The 22,197-nt window shown below is 38.0% G+C and overlaps 2 long non-coding RNA genes across 3 annotated transcripts in view; one reads left to right on the plus strand and one right to left on the minus strand.

Annotated features, from left to right (window-relative positions):
* LOC147582627 (uncharacterized) overlaps window positions 1-22,197 on the minus strand; it is an 81,963-nt gene that overhangs the window by 16,771 nt on the left and 42,995 nt on the right. The window contains exon 3 of one of the 2 annotated variants that reach the window (XR_015249363.1): window positions 9,620-9,681. This is a non-coding gene — a long non-coding RNA (uncharacterized LOC147582627). Of the gene's footprint in view, window positions 1-7,975; window positions 9,682-22,197 lie in introns of those variants that run through there. The other variant, XR_015249362.1, reaches the window with a different exon arrangement.
* The window catches only part of LOC147582628 (uncharacterized), a 59,144-nt gene that overhangs the window by 8,855 nt on the left and 28,092 nt on the right, over window positions 1-22,197 (plus strand). The window lies entirely within an intron of this gene.

The raw sequence follows: 22,197 nt of genomic DNA on the forward strand, positions 1-22,197 counted from the left end.
CCCTTTGCTCTTTTGTTTTGTTTCTTTAATTCTATGTGTGAGTAAAATTACATTGCATTTGTCTTACTCTGACTTATTTCACTTAGCAATATCCTTTCTATCTCCATCTGTGTTGTTGCAAATGACAAAATTTCATTCCTTTTTATGGCTGAATAATATCCCATTGTAAATATACCACATCTTCTTTATCCATTCAACTATCAATGGACACTTGGGCTGCTTCCTTATTTTGTAAATAATGCTGCAATAAACATAGGGGTGCAGATACCCCTTTAAGTTAGTGTTTCTCTATCTTGGGGGTAAATACCTAGTAATGTGATTACTGGATCATAGAGTAGTCTTATCTATAATTTTTTGAGGAACCTCCATACTGTTGTGCTGCTTGTGGTTTTGATTTTAGCCATTCTGACAGGTGTGAGGCCATATTTCATTGTAATTTTGATCTGCATCTCCCTGATGATGAGTGATGCTGAGCATCTTTTCATGGGTCTGTTGGCCAAATGTAAATCTTCTTTGGAAAAATATCTGCTCATGTCTTCTGCCCATTTTTTAGTTGGATTATTTGTGTTTGGGGTGTTCATTTTTATCAGTATTTTATACATTTTGGATACTAACTCTTTACTGGATATGCCACTTGGAAATATCTTATCCCATTCAGTAGGTTATCTTTCAGTTTTGTTGATTGTTTCCTTTGCTGTGCAGAAGGTTTTTATTTTGATATAGTTCCAATAGTTTATTTTTGCTTTTATTTCCCTTGCCTCAGGAGACATATACATTGCTATGGCCAATGTCAGAAAAATTACTGCCTGTGCTGTCTGCTAGGATTTTTTATGGTTTCAGGTCTCACACTTAAGTATTTAATTCATTTTGAGTTTATTTTTGCGTATGGTATAAGAAAGTGGACCAGTTTCATTTTTTGCATGTAACTTTCAGTTTTCCCAACACCATTTGTTAAAGAGACTGTATTTTTCCCATTGGATATTCTTTCCAGCTCTGTCAAAGATTAATTGACCATATAATTGTGGGTTTGTTTCTGGGTTTTCTATTCTGTTCTATTGATCTATGTGTCTGTTTTTGTGTCAGTACCATACTGTTTTGGTTACTAAGCTTTGTAATATAACTTGGAATCTGGAATTGTGATACCTCAGCTTTGCTTTTCTTTTTCAAGATTACTTTGGCTACTCGAGGTCTTTTGTGGTTCCATACACATTTTAAGACTTTTTTAGTTCTGTGAAAGATGCTAGTGGTATTTCAACAGGGATTACATTAAATCTGTAGATTGCTTTGGGTAGTGTGGACATTTTAACGATATTTGTTCTTTCAATCCGTAAGCATGGAATGTCTTTTCATTTCTTTGTGTTATCTTCAACCTCTTTTTAAAAATATAATTTATTGTTAAATTGGCTAACATACAGTATCCAAAGTGTGCTCTAGGTTTTTGGGGTAGATTCCCGTGGTTCATCGCTTACATACAACACCCAGTGCTCATCACAACAAATGCCCTCCTCAATGCCCATCACCCATTTTCCCCTCACCCCCCCATCACCCCTTAATTTGTTCTCTGTATTTAAGAGTCTCTTATGGTTTGCTTACCTCCCTCTCTGTTTGTAACTATTTTTCCCCTCCCCTTTCTCCATGGTCTTAAGTTTCTCAAGATCCATATATGAGTGAAAACATATGATATCTGTCTTTCTCTGACTTATTTCACTCAGCATAATACCTTCCAGTTCCATCCACATTGCTGCAAATGGCATGATTTCATTATTTCTCAATTCCAAGTAGTATTCCACTGTATATATGAACCACATCTTCTTTATCCATTCATCAGTTGATGTACATTAGCCTATTGTTGAAAGTGCTGCTATAAACATTGGGGTACATGTGCCCCTATGAATCAGCACTCCTTTATCCTTTGGATAAATTCCTAGTAGTTCTATTGCTGGGTCATAGGGTAGTTCTATTTTTAATTTTTTGAGGTGAGGAACCTCCCCAAAGTTTTCCAGAGCAGCTGCACCAGTTTGCATTCCCACCAACAGTGCAAGAGGGTTCCCATTTCTCCACACCCTCACCAGCATCTGTTGTTTCCTGAGTTGCTAATTTTAGCCACTCTGACTGTATCTTCAGCCTCTTTCATCAGTGTCTTATAGTGTTCAGAGTACAAGTCTTTTACCTCCTGGTTAGGTTTATTCCTAGTTATCTGGTCATTTTTCGTGCAATTGAAAATGAGATTGTTGGGGTGCCTGGGTGGTTCAGTCGGTTGAGTGACTGACTGGCTCAGGTCATGATCTCACAGCTCGTGAGTTTGAGCCCCTTGTTGGGCTGTGTGCTGACAGCTCGGAGCCTGGAGCCTGCTTTGGGTTCTGTGTCTCCCTCTGTCTCTGCCTCTAACCTACTCTCATTCTGTCTCTGTCCCTCAAAAATAAACATTTAAAAAAAGAAAATGAGATTGTTTTCTTAATTTCTCTTTCTGCTGCTTCATTATTAGTGCATTCATTTATCAGTTCTAGTAGTTTTTTGGTGGAGTCTTTAGGGTTTTCTATATACGGTATCATATCATCTGCAAATAGTGAAAGTTTTACTTCTTTCTTACTCATTTAGATGCCTTTTTATTTCTTTTTGTTGTCTGATTGCCATGGCTTGGATTTCTGGTACTATGTTGAATAAAAGTGGTGAAAGCGGACATCCTTATCTTGTTCCTGACTTTTGGGGGAAAACTTTGTTTTTCCCTATTGTGTATGATGTTTGCTGTGGGTTTTTCACATAGGCCTTTGTTATGTTTAGGTATGTTCCCTCTAGACCTACTCTGCAGAGGGTTTTCATCATGAATAGATGCTTTATCAAATACTTTTTCTGCATCTGTTGAAATAATCATAGGATTCTTATCCTTTTTCCTATTGATATGATGTATCATGTTGATTGATTTGCAAATACTGAACTACCTTAGCAATTCAGGAAGAAATGCCACTTGATTGTGGTGAATGATTTTTTTAATGGATCACTGGAATCGGTTTGTTTGTATTTTGTTGAGGATTTTTGCATGTATGTTCATCAGAGATATTGGCCTATAGTTGTTTTGTGTATATGTGGTGTGTTTCTCTGGCTTTGGTATCAGGATAATACTAGCCTCATAGAATTTGGAAGTTTTCCTTCCTCTTCAATTTTTTAGAATAATTTGAGAATAGATATTCACTCTTCTTTAAGTGTTTGGTAGACTTCACCTGAGAAGTCATCTGGCCCTGGACTTTTGGGAGTTTTTTTATTCTTGATTCCATTTCTTTGCTGGTAATCAGTATTGCTCCAGTTTTCTATTTCTTCCTGTTTCAGTTTTGGTAGGTTATATGTTTTGGTGGATTTATCCATTTCTTCTAGGTTGTCCAATTTGTTGGCATACATTTTTTCATAATATTCTATTACAACTGTATTTTTGTGGTGGTGTTATTTTTTCTCCTCTTTCATTTGTGATTTTGTTTGAGTCCTTTCTCTCTTTCTCTTTTTCATGAGTCTGATTAAAGGTTTATCATTTTTGATCTTTTCAAAGAAACAGCTCCTGGTCTCACAGATCTGTTATATTGGATTTTTCTAAGTTTATCATTTCTTTCTGCTCTCATCTTTATTATTTCTTTCCTTCTTCTGGTTTGGGGTTTTGTCTGTTCTTTTTCTAAGCTTCTTTACATACAACATTTGGTTGTTCACTTGAGATTTTTCTTGCTTTTGAGGTGGGCCTGTATTGCTATAAACTTCCCTCTTAGAATGGCTTTTGTTGCATCCCAAGGGTTTTAGACCACTGTGTTTTCATTTGTTTCCCTGTAATTTTTGATTTGTTCTTTAATTTCTTGGTTGACCCTTTCATTGTTTAGTAGCATGTTATTTAACCTCCTTGTATTTGTACTCTTTCAAGTTGTTTTCTTGTGCTTGATTTCTAATTTCAGTGTTGTGGTCAGAAAAGATGTATGGTATGACCCCAGTCTTTTTTAACCAGTTGAGACTTGTTTTATGGCCTAATATGTGGCCTATTCTGGAGAATGTTCCATGTGCACTTGAAAAGAATATGTATTCTGCTGTTTCAGAATAAAATTTTGTGAATATATCTGTTAAGTCCATCTGCTCCAGTGTGTCATTCAAAGCCACGGTTTCCTTATTGACTTTTTTTGGATGATCTGTCCATTGATGTAAGTGGGTAACTTACACTTTTTCAAATGTGTCTCCCTTTGGATACAGAAGTGGAGAATGATGAGGGAAATGCAGAGCAAGAAAGGGAAAAGAAAGAGTAAAGTAAAACAAAAACAGGCATCACTGAGGGTTCTGAGTGAGATAGACAGTGAAAGAATAAACAATCTTCTTGGTCTTAGTACCCTCCCCTGTGAAATGTTGGTTGACTAGGACAGTCTCTAAGAATTTAAATAGTTCTAAATATTTTAATTTTTTAAAATGTGTTTATTTCTGAGAGAGCATGAGCAGGAAAGGAACAAAGACAGCATGAGACAGTCTGAAGCAGGCTCTGAGCTGTCCACACAGAGCCCATCGCGGGGCTCCAACTCCTAAACTGCGAGATCATGACCTGAGCCAAAGTCAGACACTTAACCAACTGAGCCACCCAGGTGCCCCAATAATTCTAAATAATATTAACAGTTTCTCAGTTCTTTGCTTGTAAAGTGAGAATGTGATTTTAGCCACCAGCCAATGAAATATCTTAAAATGACTATTGTTTGGATAAAAATAACTCTTTGTGAACGGATTTGTGAGAACTGCCTTACAGCTTTTTGGCATTTTTTTATGTACGAAGATAAAATTATCAGGTGTTCAAGCTTTATTACCAAGTGGCAGAAAACAGGCTCCAGGTCATTCTGGTTACTTTAGGGCTGCATAGGCCATGATGCCTGCTGATCCTGTCACTGCTCACAAGTTCAGGTATTACCTGCACATAGACAGTCTCCAGGGTGAGTTTGCTGCAATGGATCTGGGATTTGAACCAAGAACTTAAGATTTCTCGGCCTCATGATGCCTTTATTCACCCTCAACATAGCCCTGCTAATAAAAATACTTTATACTGGATAGAGATTCTTTGTACAATAACTTGCTTAGTTTGTTTTAATCATTGTTTTAGAGTCCAGATTAAGTTATGTTATTCCCATTTCACAGATGAAGAAAGACAAGCCCTGGAAGAATTTTTTTTTTTATTTTTTATGACCAGTTAGCCAGTGGGAGAAACTCATAGGGGAATACTAACATATTATCTTCTTAAAGTTACCAAAAGCTACTAAAATAGAAGTGCTCAGGAAACAGAGCATATGCATCCATACATACTGAGATGGTTCTTATGGAATAGTAATCATTGCTACAATCTTAAAGGTTCACATTTCTCTGCCTTGGTTTGGACTCATAATTTCTTCCATGTAGCCAAACAAGTTCCGATAATGCTAGCATTATAAACTTTTGAGGCTCAGATATGGAGCACTTCCATACTCAAAATACTAGGAGCTCCTGTGACTTAAGCAAATCTTCCTTGTTGTCACAGGTCCTTCTCTACTCCACATCTGTTAGTAGTAAATAAAAATGTAACTATACCTCAACTAATGGCCACTTGATGAGTCTAGGCTTCCAAAACATAAAGACAAAAAAACAGATTACCAATTTTTATATAAAAAATGTCAGCATAAGGTGATTTAAAATGAAATTTAGGCCTTTCTTGTTTCCTCCAGATTTTGTTGTTTGGAGTAGGATAGGTAATAGGAAAAAACTTTATGGAATATAGGAGGTGGTTCTAGATGTAAAGAAGAAAAAGTGTTTCCTAATTTCAAGGCCAAATGACAACAGAAAAGCTGTATTGTTTGTCTTGTTGATCCTTCCAACTGTGCTAGAAATCCCAAGGGGAGTGTCAGCCCAAGCAAATTAAGCTAGTGTATCCACTGTTTCACAGCGTCCAAGTTGGAGTCAGCATCCTGCCAAATGAATATGTCTCGTTAGAGGGGTTTGCATTAATGTACCATCCTCATGTGGTTTGGGTCACCTCAGTGGCCAACCACCACTCCTACATACTAGCAAAGTACAGACACCCACCAGACCACACCATAACATCCCCTGGACAATCAAAGGACAGGGGAAATATGTCAGAACTATACATTTTCGGTTAATTTGTGTAAATTAAACGTATGGCTCATAAGTATGTCAAAAATGGATAAATGTTTACTGGTGGTTTCAGCTCAGTCTCAGGCAACCTAACTGGAAATAAAAAGAACAATTTTTAAAACTCATCCAGACAGAAATTTGAATATTAATTTGTAAAATAATTATTTGTAGACAGGATAAATTTCCCTTTTGTTGAACCATTCTTGTACATTTTATATAGGATTTGATTTGCCCAGATCTGGTTTAAATGCATTCTTTACAAAAAAGATCCATGACACAAATTTCTTTTGGGTCTTAGAGGAAATAATTTATATTTAACTTGAGTCATAAAACCAAAGCTCCAATGAATTGGAAATGCAATAAAACTTGTTCCTGTTCCAAAATATGTCTGGAAATCAGGAAGCAAAAGTAGATTTCAGTTGATTGTTGAAAACAAAATACCTTGATATAGATTGAGAGAAATTTCATCATGTTTGGTTGTTGAATAATGAATTCCTTATTATCTATAAATGTACAGCATATCTCTCAAAGACAGAACAGGATAAATACAAGACAGACTAGAACAACACCTGGGTAGAGATCCCAAAAGAACAAACTCAATGTCCACAGCATCTTATCACAGGCTAAAAGAGCATGATTAGGTGAGAAAAGGCATTCCATTTGGGATATTGTAGAAAAATGCAATCTTTACATTGCTTACACTCTTTAGAGACTTTTTTTTAAAAAGCAGGGTAACAAGCTGAGGCCATATTTTAGAAATGTTCCTTGAAAGAGCAGTAATTTAGATGGGAAAGAAGTCCTAGGTGGCATTTATTTGGTCACTCAGTCCTGTGTGCATCAAAGCACATAGAATGAGCAAAAACAACAACAACAACAGAACATGAAATGTATAAACTGTATCTTACCACTATGAGTGTTTTTCTTTTTTTGTGAGAAAAAAGAGAAATTCTCCTCAAAGGAGATAGTCCAAGCAACTTAAAGGAAAGAAAACAAGGTTCAAAGCAGCAATACATTAAGTACTTCAAAAGTAGTAATAAGATTAACTTTAGGGCTTGACTTTGCTTTTGTGAAGGGCAAAGTGATATTTGTGTTAGAAAAAGCCAAAAGAAAGCCATGAGAGTCAGAATTATGACATGTGAAAGGAAATGGGTAACAATAGGTTTAAATAGATTTAGAGAACTCAGGAGCAGGGAAATTTGGTGGTTAATTTCAGGAACTAGGAGTCTCAGAAAATGGATGAGATATCACAAAGAAAAGGGAATAATGTAGCATCCAACTGATGGTGGGGGGGAGGGAAGATGGAAAAACTTCTTTCCCTCACTTAAAAAATTTTTTTTTTTACATTTTATTTTTGAGAGACAGAGAGAGAAGGAGGCACAGAATCCGAAGCAGGCTCTGAGCTGACAGCACAGAGCCCAACTTGGGGCTTGAACTCACAAACCGTGAGATCATGACCTGAGCCGAAGTCGGACGCTTAACTGACTGAGCCACCCATGCACCCCTTTCCTTCACCTTTTAAAGGTATTACCCTCTTAAAGTTCCCTTAGAATGACCATCCTATTTAAGATTATCACTCATCCTAGCCTTCTTCCCTTTACATTCTTTACCCGGCCTTGTCCAGCCCTAATTTTTTTCTTTTTTGATAGTACAATACCTTCTAATGTATTATATTAGTTTTTCACTTATTTTCTTTATTGGATGTCATCATTTCCCTACCTAGAGTGGAAGCCCACTGAAGGCAGAGAGTTGCTTATTCAATGATGTAACTCAGGCATCTGGAGCTGCCTGTCATACAGCAAGCACTTGAAACACATTTGTTGAATGCATGAAGGAGTGAGCAATATAGTATTCAAGAGGCAAGGTTGCATACTGAACTTGAACTGTGAGATTTCCTATTATAAAATAGGGACACTTGATCGTGATACATAGAGGATAGAAGCCCTGCATTACATCTTCTCTTAGAGCCAACCTAACTTTACAGGAAAGTGGCAAACATTATAGACAGAAGATTGCATTAAGTGTCATAAAGAAAGAATATGAGAACTGGGAGTTTATGACATGGCAGCTAAAGGTTAAACTTAGGAATCTGCCTTTGTGGTGGGTGGTCTAAGCTGTATTGAATTCTAATAGACCTCTTTCCAATAAACAAAACAAAACACAGACCCATCAAATTTGGGAAACTTCTTCATAGCACCTGGTATCCACAACTTTTATCAGTTAGTATAGCACAAATACAGTGGCATTAAATCTTGATAAAATTTAGTTTTAGGAATACCTGATGACTTATTGTGTTAGGCTCTCCTCAGATTTTATAAGACCTCTAATATAAATATGTGTTTAACAACCCCATTTACACCACTTCTTACTCATTAGCAAACAACAGATCAGTCAAACCTATAAAGATGTTACTGCATGTCCCCTGTAAACTGGAATGGTGGATTTGGATACATATATGATTCTTATCAGAAGCTGAGGTGGGTCAGTGTCCCACCCATATCTCCTTGGCACTCACAGCTGACATATTATCTGAAGGCCTCTGACTGTAATCAGCTACCTCTTTTGGCTGGAGAGCACTCTCTGGTAGACAGAACATACTTGGTCTGTACATTCCCAGAAGTACCAGGGAGTTAGCTGCTTCACACCAGGCACCCCTCAATGACTGACAAAAGTTGGAGGATAAATGTCCCATTTCCTCACCCCTAGGGTGGAACAATTCTGACGTGTGCTCTGCAGATTCTCCCAGAGGTCCTCAGTGGAATCACGTTCCAGTTGCTGGCAGTGGTTCACCTCAGTAATGTGCCTCAAACTTCCTGCCTACTAGTCCCTATCTCACTTCTTCATTCCTTTGTCAGTGCTCCCTGGAATCACATCCTTAATACTCAAACCCTCATCTGAGGTTCTGCCTTTGGGGAATCCCAACCTGAGACAAACTCACAGCCTATTTATGAAGATAGAACAATAGATCTTGAAAGCAAACACCACCAGTAATTAAATGTTGGACTGTGACAGGAATTAACTGCCATGAAAGAAGAGGATAAATTAGGCTGAAGATGACAGATATATTTTGTACTTTGGGGAGGAAATGGGATATTTTGCCATACTGTGGAGTACATAGTGGCTTTACAGCTGGATATGAGTGGTAAGAGGTATTAAGAGTCAGGAAAAGAGCCTAGAGTGAGGGATTGAGTGGGGACAGGTTGTTTCAGAAACAAGTCTGATGAAAATTGGCCCAGATACCTATTGCTAAGCAGAAGATACCATCATAAAGTATCCTCTGTTATTTCTTGTATGGCCAAGATACAGGTTAGGAGTTTAGAAATAAATGATCCCTCTACTCCCACCCCTCTGTGGCAAATCTCCAGGAATCACGATTTGTGTGTAGTGAATACTATTGGTGTACTCACCTGGGTCTGTATTACTGACTGGGGTATTAATTCCCTAGCTATTGCTGGTTACTACTTGCTCTCCACTGCCCCCTTCTCTGAAGTAGTACCTTTGGCTGAGTGGGAGCCTCCTTGGCCTGGGAGATTGCTCATTGCTTCTCACAATGACTTCCTGCAATAGATGATTGACATGAATGAGAAGGGGGTACAAAATGCTGGACCCCCAAGCCTCTAGGTAGTGCATCTCATATTCCAGGGCCCCCATAGGATCAGGCAAGATGATAGGATCAGGGTAAGATGGCATACCCTGCTTCTCTGACCCACTGCTCATTAAAGGCACACCTTCAGTAAATCACATGCAACCAAATCCCTTCTCAGGCTCTGCTTAGGAACCTGATCCAAGATCCCACGTGTATGATAGGAGAAATCCTTCTTCATAAGCCCACTGGGAAAGGCCTTATGGCTCACTTAGTCCTTTTCAGACCCCTGTTGGCTCTCTACAGAAGATGAATGACTTTCCACCTTTTTGAAGTAACTACTTAGTCAGCTGCAGACTTTCTCATAATCTGCCATTAACCTAAGCAGAATGCACTGCCTAAAATGACCCCATCCATTCAAGGTCTAGCAGGCTACCGACTGATAAGGTGGACGTGACCTCTGGCAGAAACAAATTTCCAATAATAGTAGCACAAAGACATCGGAACTGTTTTTTGGGCCAAACTACTCCACCCACACACAGTGGAAATAATGAGCAGGTGACTTTCTGAGATGCCTAAAAATGGATCCTGCAGGAAGGCTTGGAAGAAAAGAACCATAAAACTTTTACATACCAAATCTCAGGATCAATTTAAGGGACTGATGTGTGGGAGGCCCTTGTCCCAGGTCCTAAGTGCATTGCCTGAGCCCTCCATCAAACTAAAAACAAAGCAAAACAAAGCACAGTCCCACTGTGCCTAATACTCCCCAGATGACTTTAAATGAATACACACGGATTATTAGAACATGTTTTTCTTTCCTGTTTTTGTTTTTTTTTCTTTTAAAAGGGCATTCTTCAAACTCATTGTGACACTGTAGCGCCTGTTGTTACTATGTTGTATAATAGGATGTCTCTGCCTCTGCCACTATGGGTTTTTGTTCAATGAACAGAAATGTGCTTCAACATTACCCTTAGCAGGCTAAAACAGGAAGTTTATCTGTAGCTAAAATATACGTACATGGGTACTTACTGCATTTCTAATCCAAGAAGCAATGGTTTGGCCCCTTGAGGGTGAGAATGTATTTGAGACCCCAGCACCAAATAATAGGCCATTTACATACGAAACATTCAGAGAAGTGTGTTATATAAAACAACCCAACAATTCAGCTCTAGGAATATGTTATCAAAAGACTTATGTCAGAGCAGCATTATTTGTAAGACCCCCAGACTGGAAACTATCCAAACGCTAATCAACATTAAACTGTTATATTTGCATACAACGGTTTACCCTACAGAGTGGGTATGAACAGTGTCCATATGTATCTTCCTGTCTGAATGAATTTCAAAACAATGTTGATCAAAAGGAGACAGATATAAATAAACAGTAAAATAGGAACAAACTAATCGGTAGTTTTACACTTCTGGATAGTGGTTTACTCTTAAGGGAATGGAAGATAGGAACTGGGAGCATGATGGGGTGGCACTTGGGCACCAATAATGTTCTGTTTATTGTTGTGAGTGCTGGTTACATAGGTGTGTTCACGTTGGAAAAAATCATCAAACTGCATAGGTACAACTTTTACACCTGTGTGTGTGTTATTCTTCACAAAAATTAAAAGTATGTGTCAAATGAACTGAATGTTCTGTTATTTTGGGTCATTCAGACTTCTCTTTCATAAATATCAATAATCAAATGCCAAGTGGTTAAACAAAAAATGAGTTAACTAGATTCCTGTTTTAGTTTACACTAAGAAACACTGGTGAACCAACATAAATGATTGATTCATAGGATTCAGGGAAAAATAGGACAACAGAGCAATTGGGTCGGGGGGGAGCAAGGATAACATTAAATTATAGGTCTTTAAGTTGGGAGGAGACTTGGAGAATAACTAACATAGCCCACGCATTTTACAGATAAGAAAACTGACCTCAGGAGGTCAAATAATAGGCCCAAGGTCACATGTGTGGTTAGCAACAGCCCTCAGAGGAGGTCCAAGGTCCTTTTTCTCTAGACCACACAGTGTTCTTGTTTTCCAAACCTTCTAAGAAAGTTTGTGAATACATTTAAAATGTCTGTTTTCCCAGTTTTTAAAAATTGACTCATTTATCCCCTATTGGTGCAACATGTAGGATATGATCTGACTCAACACCCTGTGCTCCAGTCTGTCAACAGCCAACAAGTCAGCAGACTACTGGTATTTCTGCTTCAACTTAATAGTTGATTTTAATTAACTCATGGTTTCTGTGCTCACTAAAACCCTTTATTTAGCTCACCCCAACATGCTTAAAATCAACAAATATTCCTAGCAACTAAGACAGTTGAGGCACTCAGGGTTACTTTTCAAAAGCAGTAACATTTTCACAGTTCTTGAGGGAATCACAAAGTCCTAGAGGAAAATATGTCTCTGAAGTTTACTCCAGAGATTCACAACCTTAACTTCTTTCAATTACTAAGTGTAGAGAGTTTTAAGCACTGTGATCCTGTAGCCCTCATAGACCTCCCAAGTCAGATTCTCTAAGGACAGGATCTGGGCATCTGAATATTTTAAAATCCCATGGGTGCAAATCATGGTTGGAAAAGGCTGCTCCATTGCTCCTCTATGGTATAGCTCTCACCATTCTCTCTGTGATCACTCAAATATGTGAATATTTAACAAGTGAAGCAGTAACTGTCAAATGGCTGTCTCAATTGAACCAAACTAGAGTGTCTATTCTTTCCCAAAGTTCACTGATTACATACCACAGGTTGGTATATTGCCTCCTTGACTGACTGCATCTAGCCAACAGACCAATTAGTGTTTTATGGATTAGTACTGTACATTTCTTAACAATCCACCAAACTATACTCCTTTGGGAAGCTTATAGTAGCATCAGTAAGGATCATACACAAATTAAAAGGAAAGAAAAAGCAGGCTATGAGAATGGTCAAATTAACAGTAAGAGATTCAGCCAGGACTCAGAGTTCAAAGTCAGAGTGGCCTGGGAAGGTCAGAGAAGGCTATGTGAATGAAATAAAAATGGATTGTCAAACTGAAAGTCATCATATTTGAATTTTTGTTACAGAGACATTTCTGCTTATATAAGTAAATGAATGTTACCTTATATAACTAAATCAGTGTTACTACCACAATATAGAATAATTTTAATTCTATATCTGAGAGGTATAAAATACTGACATAATTAGTCATCAATAATTACTGCCTTCACTGCATTGAGTCCACTATACAGAAGTTTTAAATATAACTGAAATTTTTTTAATGACTCTAAGAATTTTATATATAGTGGGATGGCAGATGATTAAGTAGATTCTGTAATACGGTGCCAAGATAAAATTCAAAAACAAGGGCTAAAGATGTACAAAGGAAAGATCCTGTCCCGGAGAGACCTGGTCATGTGAAGTAACTCCTAAGTCAAGTCTCAGGATAAGCAGGAAAAAGCAAAATGAAAAAAAAAAAAAAAAAGGGGGGAGAGGCATCTACTTATGCATAGGCACAAACCCTAGAGCACAGAATTAGGAGGATGCTATTGAGTTTACACATTGTCAGAAAGTTCAATATGATATGAACAGGGCTCATGAGTTCAGAAAACTCATCTCTTTAGCTCATCATTCCCATCTTATGTTATCTCTCATCTATACTGGACACATATTTGTTTTATGAGTTTCTTTTGGACAGGTACCATGCCTACCTGGTTTGCAAATATATCCCATAGCTTACTGTGTGGGAGATTCTCAATACATACTTCTGAATGAATTTTTTCCAGCTGCATTCTATTGTAATTGAGGAAACAGAAGTCCAGGGAGATACAGTGGACAGTCTAAAATCACATACAGTTTAGGGGGCAAAGCAGATATTAAAACAATCTTGGGATCCACTACTATGTCTAACTCTGCCACAACAACTCCCATTCAAATCCTGAATTGTAGGACTCTCTTCAGCTTTCTGTGAGTGTATCCAAAGAATATTGACAATGGAAAATTAATTTGAATGTTGATTTCTTAAAGTAGGTATTGGCTATTGGCATTATTGAATTCACCGTAGAAAATGTCTCTAATGAATACATGATTCAGGAATATTATAATAACCAAACCCATCTTGAAGAGGGAGGAAAGTAGGAGGATACTAGGCTCACCTCAGCCCACAAACACAACTAGATAACCATCAGATCATTATAAATACCCCAGAAATCAATCTGAAGATTGGCAGAACAAACTCCCAAACTAAAGGTAGAGAAGAGGCCATATCACAGAAGGTAGGAAATGCAGAAATGCAGTTTGGGAGAGAAATCGATCATGGCCACTGCGGTGGGGAGAGAGCCATGGTTGTGGATAGTAGCAAGAGACAAACTAAAACACAGGGGAACATAATGAAAAAACAAATCCCTGTTGCAAATGGCTTGGAAAGTAAGAGGGCCTGAATTTCATGAGTTCTTGTAACCAGTAGGGCTTAAAGCCTGAAGTTTTTAAATATCTGTGTGCTTGGCTCCAGAAGAACTAGGAAGACACTAGCAGAGCTCTTGGAGAGAAGGTAGGGCAAACAGCCCATGGACATACGGCATGGAAACAGTGATCTGAAGAGCACCTAGGGCACACAGTGAGGTGTTAGCTGCTTATCTTGAAGCATGTCCCAGAGAGGCAGCCTTCATAGAGAGACTCTCCTAAGAACAAAGGAAATGGAAGGCACCATTTCCCTCCTCTGCCCCTCAGCATAAGCACAGGGCCACCTGCAGGAACCAGTGCAGCATCAACACTTACTACCTAACTTGCTTAATTCAAGCCCTGCTCCCCCAGACCCCCGTGCTCCAGAAGCACCATGCTTCCCAGTCATGCTTGCCTCAGTCCCAGTGCAGCAGGTACCCTCCCCCAGAAGACCAGCCAAAATCCTTGCCAACACCACATCTCCTGGTCTGGAAGTTTTGTAAAGCCTCAGTTCTGGTGGCAGCAGTGGTGACAGGTCTCATTTCATGAGCAGACTACAGCACACCTAGTTAAAAGGTGCCACATTCATGCCAGGGACCAAACATTTCTCAAAACAGGCAGAAAGCCTCTGCAGACAACTGGCCTGAAGGATAAAGCAGCCAGGATACAACAGCAGAGCTCACACAGTACACATTGGAGACACTCCCAGAAGTACTTGCTGGGGAATAAGAGGTACCACACTCCAGTGAACTCCAGGACCTCTTCCTCATAAAACCATTCCCCTCAAGAACAGGAGATGTAGCTGATTTTCCCAACACACAGAAACAGTCACAGAGAGTTAGACAAAATGAGAAGACAAATTTGTCCTAAGTGAATAGGAGACGGCCACAGCCAGAGATTTAAGTGAAACAGATATAGGTAACATACCTGATGGAGAATTTAAAGCAGTGATCATAAGGATACCCATTGGACTTAAGAAGAGAGTGGAGTACATCAGCGAGACCATTAACACAGAGATTATAACACAGCAGAGAGAAAGGACTCAATAAATGAAATAAGAGAAACATATTTGATGGAATAAACAGAAGGCTGGATGAAGCAGAGGAATGAATTAATAACCTAGAAGCCAGAGTAATGGAAAGTAATCAAGCTGAAAACAGAAGAAGGAAAGTCAGTGACTCCATTAAATATAGTAACATTCATATTATAGGAGTCAAAAGAAGAAGAGAGAGAAAAGGAGGCAAAGAATTTATTTGAAGAAATAATAGCTAAACACTTCCCTAATCTGGGAAAGGCAACAGTTATCCAAATCTACCAGACACAGACAACCCCCTACAAAATAAAAATAAAACAAATTTTTAGAAAGATTCACACCAAGATATATTGTAATTAAAATGACAAAATATAATGATAAAAAATAGTAAAAGCAAAAGAAGACAGTTACATACAAAGGAAACTCTGCACGGCTATCAGCAGGTTTTTCAGCAGAAACCTTCCAAGCCAGAAAGGAAAGTGCTGAATGGGAAAAATATGCAGCCAAGAATACTATATCCATCAAGGCTATCACTCAGAAGGAGATCAACAGTTTCCCAAACAAAAACTAAAGGAATTTATGACCACTAAACCAGCCCTGCAAGAAATATTAAAGGGGACTCTTTGGAAAGGAAAGACCAAAAGTGACAGTATAAAAGTAGAAAACACAAAAGCAATAAAAATGAATATTTCTATAAAATATCATTCAAGGAACTCATAAAATAAAAGGATGCTAAATAAGAAACATGGGGAGGAGAGGAGTAAAGAATGGGTGAAACTTAAGCTATTGTCAACCTAATGTACACGGCTATATGTGGAAGATGTTATATATAAACCTAATGGTAATCACAAATCAAAAGCCACTACTAAATATGCAAAGAATAATGAAAGAAATCCAAATATATCACTAAAGAAAACCAGCAAACCATGAAAGACAGAAAGACAGGGATCAGAGAAAGTCTTCAGAAATAACCACAAAATGAATAATAAATTGGCAATAAATACATATCTATCAATAATTACTTTGAATGTAAATGAACTAAACACTCCAATCAAAATATACAGAGTGACAGGATGAATAAAACACAAGATTAATCTATATGCTGCCTACAAGAGACTTCATTTTTGACCTAAAGACACATGCAGATTGACAGTGAGGGAATGGGGAACAATTTACCATGCAAAAGGATGTAAAAAGAAAGGCAGAGTATCAATACTTATATTGGAAAAAACAGACTTTAAAACAATGATTGTAACAAGAGACAAATAAGGACAGTATATAATAATAAAGGGGACAATCCAACAAAACAATATAGCAATTGTAAATATTTACGCACCCAACATGAAAACACCCAAATGTATAAAAAAGTCAATAACAAACACAAAGGAACTAATCAATAATGCAGTAATAGTAGGGGAATTAAACACCCTACTAACATCAATGGACAGATCATATAAACAGAAAATCAAGAAACAATGGCTTTGAATGACACACTGGACCAGATGGATTTAACAGAAATATTCAGAACATTCCACCCAAACACAACAGAATACACATTCTTTTCAAGTGCACATGGAATATTCTCCAGAATAGATCACATATTAGACCACACACACACACAAAGCCTCAACAAATTCAAGAAGATAGAGGTCATACCATTCATTTTTTCTGACCCAGTGCTATGAAACTAGAAGTCAAACACACACACACACACACACAAAACCTGGAAAGAACACAAATACATGGAAGTTAAATACAAGCTACTAAAAACAATGAATGGGTCAACCAGGAAATCAAGAAGAAAATTAGAAAGTACACGAAAACAAATGAAAATGAAAATACAATGGTTCAAAACCTTTGGGTTGCGGCAAAAGTGGGAGTAAATTAGAGCAATACAGGCCTACTTCAAGAAGCAAGAAAAAAAGCAACCTAACCTTACGTCTAAAGGAGCTAGAAAAAGAACAGCAAACAAACCTAAAATGAGCAGAAGAAAGGAAATAAAAATTAGAGCAGAAATAAATGATATAGAAATTAAATAAACAATAGATCAATGAAACCAGGATCTGATTCTCTGAAAAAAAAATAAATGAAATTGATAAACCTCCAGCCAGACCTATCAAGAAAAAGAAAAAGGATGAAAATAAACAAAATCAAATGATAGGGGAGAAATAACACCCAACACCACAGAAATACAAACAATTATAAGAGAATATTATGAAAAACTATATGCCAATGAATTGGACAACTTAGAAGAAATGGATAAATTCATAGAAACATATAACCTACCAAAACTGCAACAGGAAGATATAAAGAATTGGAACACCGACTACCAGCAAGGAAATTAAATCAGTAATCAAAAAATTCCCATAAATATTCCAGGGCCAGATGACTTCACAGGTGATTTCTACCAAACATTTAAAGAGTTAATACCTATTCTTCTTGAACTATTCCAAAAAATAGAAGAGGAAAGAATACTTCCAAATTCATTCTATAAGGTCAGTATTATCCTGATACCAAAGTCAGAGAAAGACACCACAACCCACCCCCAAAAATCTACAGGCCACTATCGCTGATGAACATACATGCAAAAATCCTGAACAAAATACTAGCAAACTGAATCCAATGATACATTAAAAAAATAATTCATTTCAATCAAGTGGGATTCCTTCCTGAGTTGCTAGGATGCTTCAGTATTTGCAAATCAATCAACATAATACATCCTATCAATAAGAGAAAGGATAAGAATCATATGATTATTTCAACAGATTCAGAAAAAGCATTTGATAAAGTACAGCATCCATTCATGATGAAAACCCTCTGCAAAGTAGGACTAGAGGGAACATACCTCAACATAACTAATACCCAGACATTAATGATATATTTCTCTCAGATCCATTGTGTCCTGGAAATAACACTGCAAAATAAGAAAGCTGACAGGAGTCTTCAATTGGTGTTTAAAATTCTCAGTGTTTAACTTAGTTCCTTTTCTTCTTGGTTCTGAATCTGGTATGCATAGCTGTATTATTTACAATTGGCCCCTCCCACCCCCAAATATTTTAAAGTGATTTATAACAAAACCATCCATTACAGTCCTTCTGCTGCCTCCATCAGTGTGGCCATGCCCTGGTTACTGACACAAACCATGTGACCAGGCACTGTGGGGGTGCTGGCCATGTTCAGGCTCTATCTAGACTGGGATTGTAAAAGTAGACCCTCAAACAGCTCTTCAGAGCAGAGGGATGTACAAACACTATCCATGAATATAAAGGACTAAAGGGACTTACGTATAAACTAGGAACCAGTGAGCAAAGGGGTAAATAAAGCTTACCAGGAGTGGAGGAGATATGGGGAGTCATTTGCCTATTCTTTAAATATTTAATAGGATTTTAAGTAGAGTGCCCCAAATACTCTGTAAACATGTTTGGATTTTTTTCTATAAGCTGTGAGGAGCTATTAAAGATAAATAAGCATGATTGTTTGGGGTAATAGCTCTGGCAGTAGGGACAACTGGTGAAGCCAGGATGAAAGGCAGAGTGAAGAGTTAAAGGTTTCTTTATGAGATGTACAGTCCTTGGCACTCATAGCGGCATCTGCATCACCTGGGATTTTGTTAGAAATACAGAATTTCACACTCCATCCCAGACTTACCAACTTGTAATCTCTTGTTTTAGTGAAATATCTACTGTAAGCATCAGTACTCTAATTGACAATGTTGTGTATGCCCCGCTTGGCAAGGCTGCCTCTCAAAGAGTTGAGACTGGCCCAAACAAAACCTGAAGTTGATATATGGTCAGGGATAAACTCTGGAAGTGGAGGATTATTTAAAGATTCAAGGCCCCCAAGTGTACATGAAATAGGAGAACTTGCTCAGAAATGAAAGGGCCACAAAACTGCGTAGGCAGGACCAGGTTGTAACTGGATTTAGTCTCTGGACAGATTCTGAAAGGCAACTGATGGAGAAGAGAAACCTTCTATAGAACAACTGTCAAGGAGGCTATCAGTGAGAGGAAGGTCCAGGTGAGGTGGGAAGTGGGGGTTTGGGAGAACTTAGTAGATCTAATTTGGGGAACAGAAAGCAGGAAATTTCAGACTTATAATGGAGGAATGATTTATAAGTTTGAGTGACAGATTTCATGCATGGAGTGAGAAAGAGATGCTGAAGGTGACACTTAATGTTTCCAACCTACTGGACTGCAGGGAGGTCATATCCACTACATGTAAAGTTAAATACCTGAAACTCAGTTTTATGTAACTGATGAATAAAACTGTAGGATATTTCGTTTAGAAAGTGCACACAGTTTGCACCAGGTTAATTTTATGTGGGAATCTTTAAGAATGAGCAGAAATATCTATTTTGTTGAGCATTTTCTAATATGAAACATGATTTCTCAAACCTTTAAGTACCCAATATGAACGTCATAACAACCTCATGAAGAAGGGGTTCCAAAGATTTCACAAATGAGGAAACAGGAATGTAAAGGGTTAAAGTAAAAAATTAGTGTGAAAGCCAAGATATGGACCTGATTAGTGATGTCACAGCCCATCATTATCACTATGTTGAGCTACACTCATTCCTACCCCACACACGTTGGTCCTGTGGCCTCACTTACAGGGTATTTCTAAGTTCCAACAGGTACCCAATTTTTACTATACCAAAAGTGATAGACAGTATTTCAGTTCTTTGGAACAGAGTATATCTCTAAATTCCAGGAATTATCTTTATGAATGAAAAGCATTAAAGGGGAATATTTCTTAGAAATAACAAGCCAGCTTGACCTATTGAGATAGAGTCAATTCCTGATTATCTGTGTTAATTAGTGACAGTTTTAGCAGGGGCACTGAAATCCTCCAATATCCCACACACTTGACTCTGATCTTCCAGATGATTAATCTCTTACTACCCTCTAATTTAGATCCCAGGCATTTTCAAAGGTAGCCTAGATGAAAAAGGGAAAACATGAAGTGATATAAAGATACAAAGGTTGGGATAATAAAAATATTGAGTAAATACAAGGTATGGTACTTGGAACCAGCGTTCCTAGTTCATATCCACTTGCCAGCCATGTATCCATGAGCTAATCACCTACTGTCTGTGCATCAGTTTCTCCATCTGTAAATTGGGGTCAGTGGTAGTATGTACTTCAAATATTGTTGGAGGGAATGACATCATTCAGGAGGAGCGCATGGTAAATAGAGAATGATACAATAATCATCAGATCAATAATCAAACCAACACATAAAACTTAAATTGAAAATGGCTCTTTTATGAACTGTCTGCCAGACTACAGCCTATCTGTCTCTATCTCCATCCGCTCAGTCATGGGTTGAAAGATGAAGCCCAGGTTGGCAGGAGAAATCTCCATTCAGTTTTCTTTAAATAAGCTCCAGAGGGCTTTTTTCTCCTGGCCACTACTGTTTACTCTGGCACTCAAAGTTAGCAGCAAGAACTATTAGCAAAACCCCCCAAATCACATGTATATCAATACAATAAAAATCTTCCAAGATTCCATATCCTGCCTATGCTGCAAATCCAGAAACATCCACTGACCTCCTTTTTGCACTGACTGATGACAATGCAGATATTTCAGGCTGCAGTTCCCTGTTCACTGCAGTCTGTCTGAGGTTGTTTTACCCCTAGACTATTTTTGCTCATATGGTTGCTCTTAGCCACAGACATTCAAATAGAAACCAGAGAGATCCAAATCCTTGGGAGGAACCTATAAACAAATGCAGGAAGAAGCATCCAGTCTGACCATGGCGCCCATAAAAGTTTCTGTAGACAGAATATAAGGGGCTGGATTCCCAAAAGCTACATTTGAGAACTTGCCTAAATCTTTCTTAGAAACCTAGCTACTTCACAAGGATGGAAGGATGGAAATTGACAGGAGCAGGTTGGGGAAAGCTTATTCATTGTGTGTGTGTATACAAAAGATTTCCCTTTTGGGGGCTCAGAAGAGCTGAGGACAGCTGGGTATCTGCCATTTTGTCCCTAGGTTCTAAAACATAGAGAAAAACATCAGCCAAGTTAAGGTATATTTCAATTAAGAAAGGAAAATGGTAAAAATAGATTTTTAAAATATTTATTTAAGAGTATGCACGCACATGCAGGTATGCAAATGGGGGAGGCACAGAGAGAGAGGGAGAGAGAGAATCCCAAGCAGCTTCCATGCTATCAGCATGGAGCCTGATGCAGGCTCGATCCCACTAACTCATGAGATCACGACCTGAGCTGAAATCAAGAGCTGGACTCTTAACCGACTGAGCCACCCAGGTGCCCCAAAATAGACTCTAAATACCATAAGCAGTATCTGTTTGGGGATCAACAAGTAACACCAAACCCAACTTATAAGTATCCAAACACCATTAACCACTAAAAAAACTCTCTAATTCTGTAGAGCCCTGAAATGTAGTATTCAACCATGTATAAGGCCTTCCAAATTTCTATTCTTTCTCTCAGAGTGTCAGGTTCTTTCTCTTCTCCTCCCCCACACCATCCTGATTGATTACCATCCACCAAGAAATTGACACAAAATAAGGAAAGGAGGGAACCCAAACCATGAGGCTGCTCTTGCAAAATTCTCTGATTTGAGTATAAATTCAACTTACCAGCAGTTTCATTTATCACAACCCTAGGTCACATTAACTAATTGGCATGTTATCACCTTTGAAGGATTTTGAGCCATAAATCCCCAATGCTTCAGTGCTAGAGAGAAACAGAACAGGCAATATTATCTGAAGCCCTATTGTCCTAACTTAATGAGAACATTGAGCTACTGGATCTAAATACATAAAACAAGCAAACAAAAATATCTTTCCCCAAAGCAATAAGAAAGCTAGAAAGAATTCTTACTTTCACAAGTGGCCAAATCTTTAAATGTGTGCCTATTAAATACATCTTCTAAGACTACCTGGAAAATAATGTGCAGCTTGCCAAAACAAAATCAGCTTACAGAACATTTTCACCTTTTCGCCTTCCAACGAATTTCTTGTTTTCCCATCCAAACAATAACCTTATTGTTTACACTGAAGTACAGTACATGAC

Source organism: Puma concolor, chromosome A3, assembly GCF_028749965.1.
Source record: "Puma concolor isolate L17-30 chromosome A3, mPumCon1.1.hap2, whole genome shotgun sequence".
NCBI lineage: Eukaryota > Metazoa > Chordata > Mammalia > Carnivora > Felidae > Puma > Puma concolor.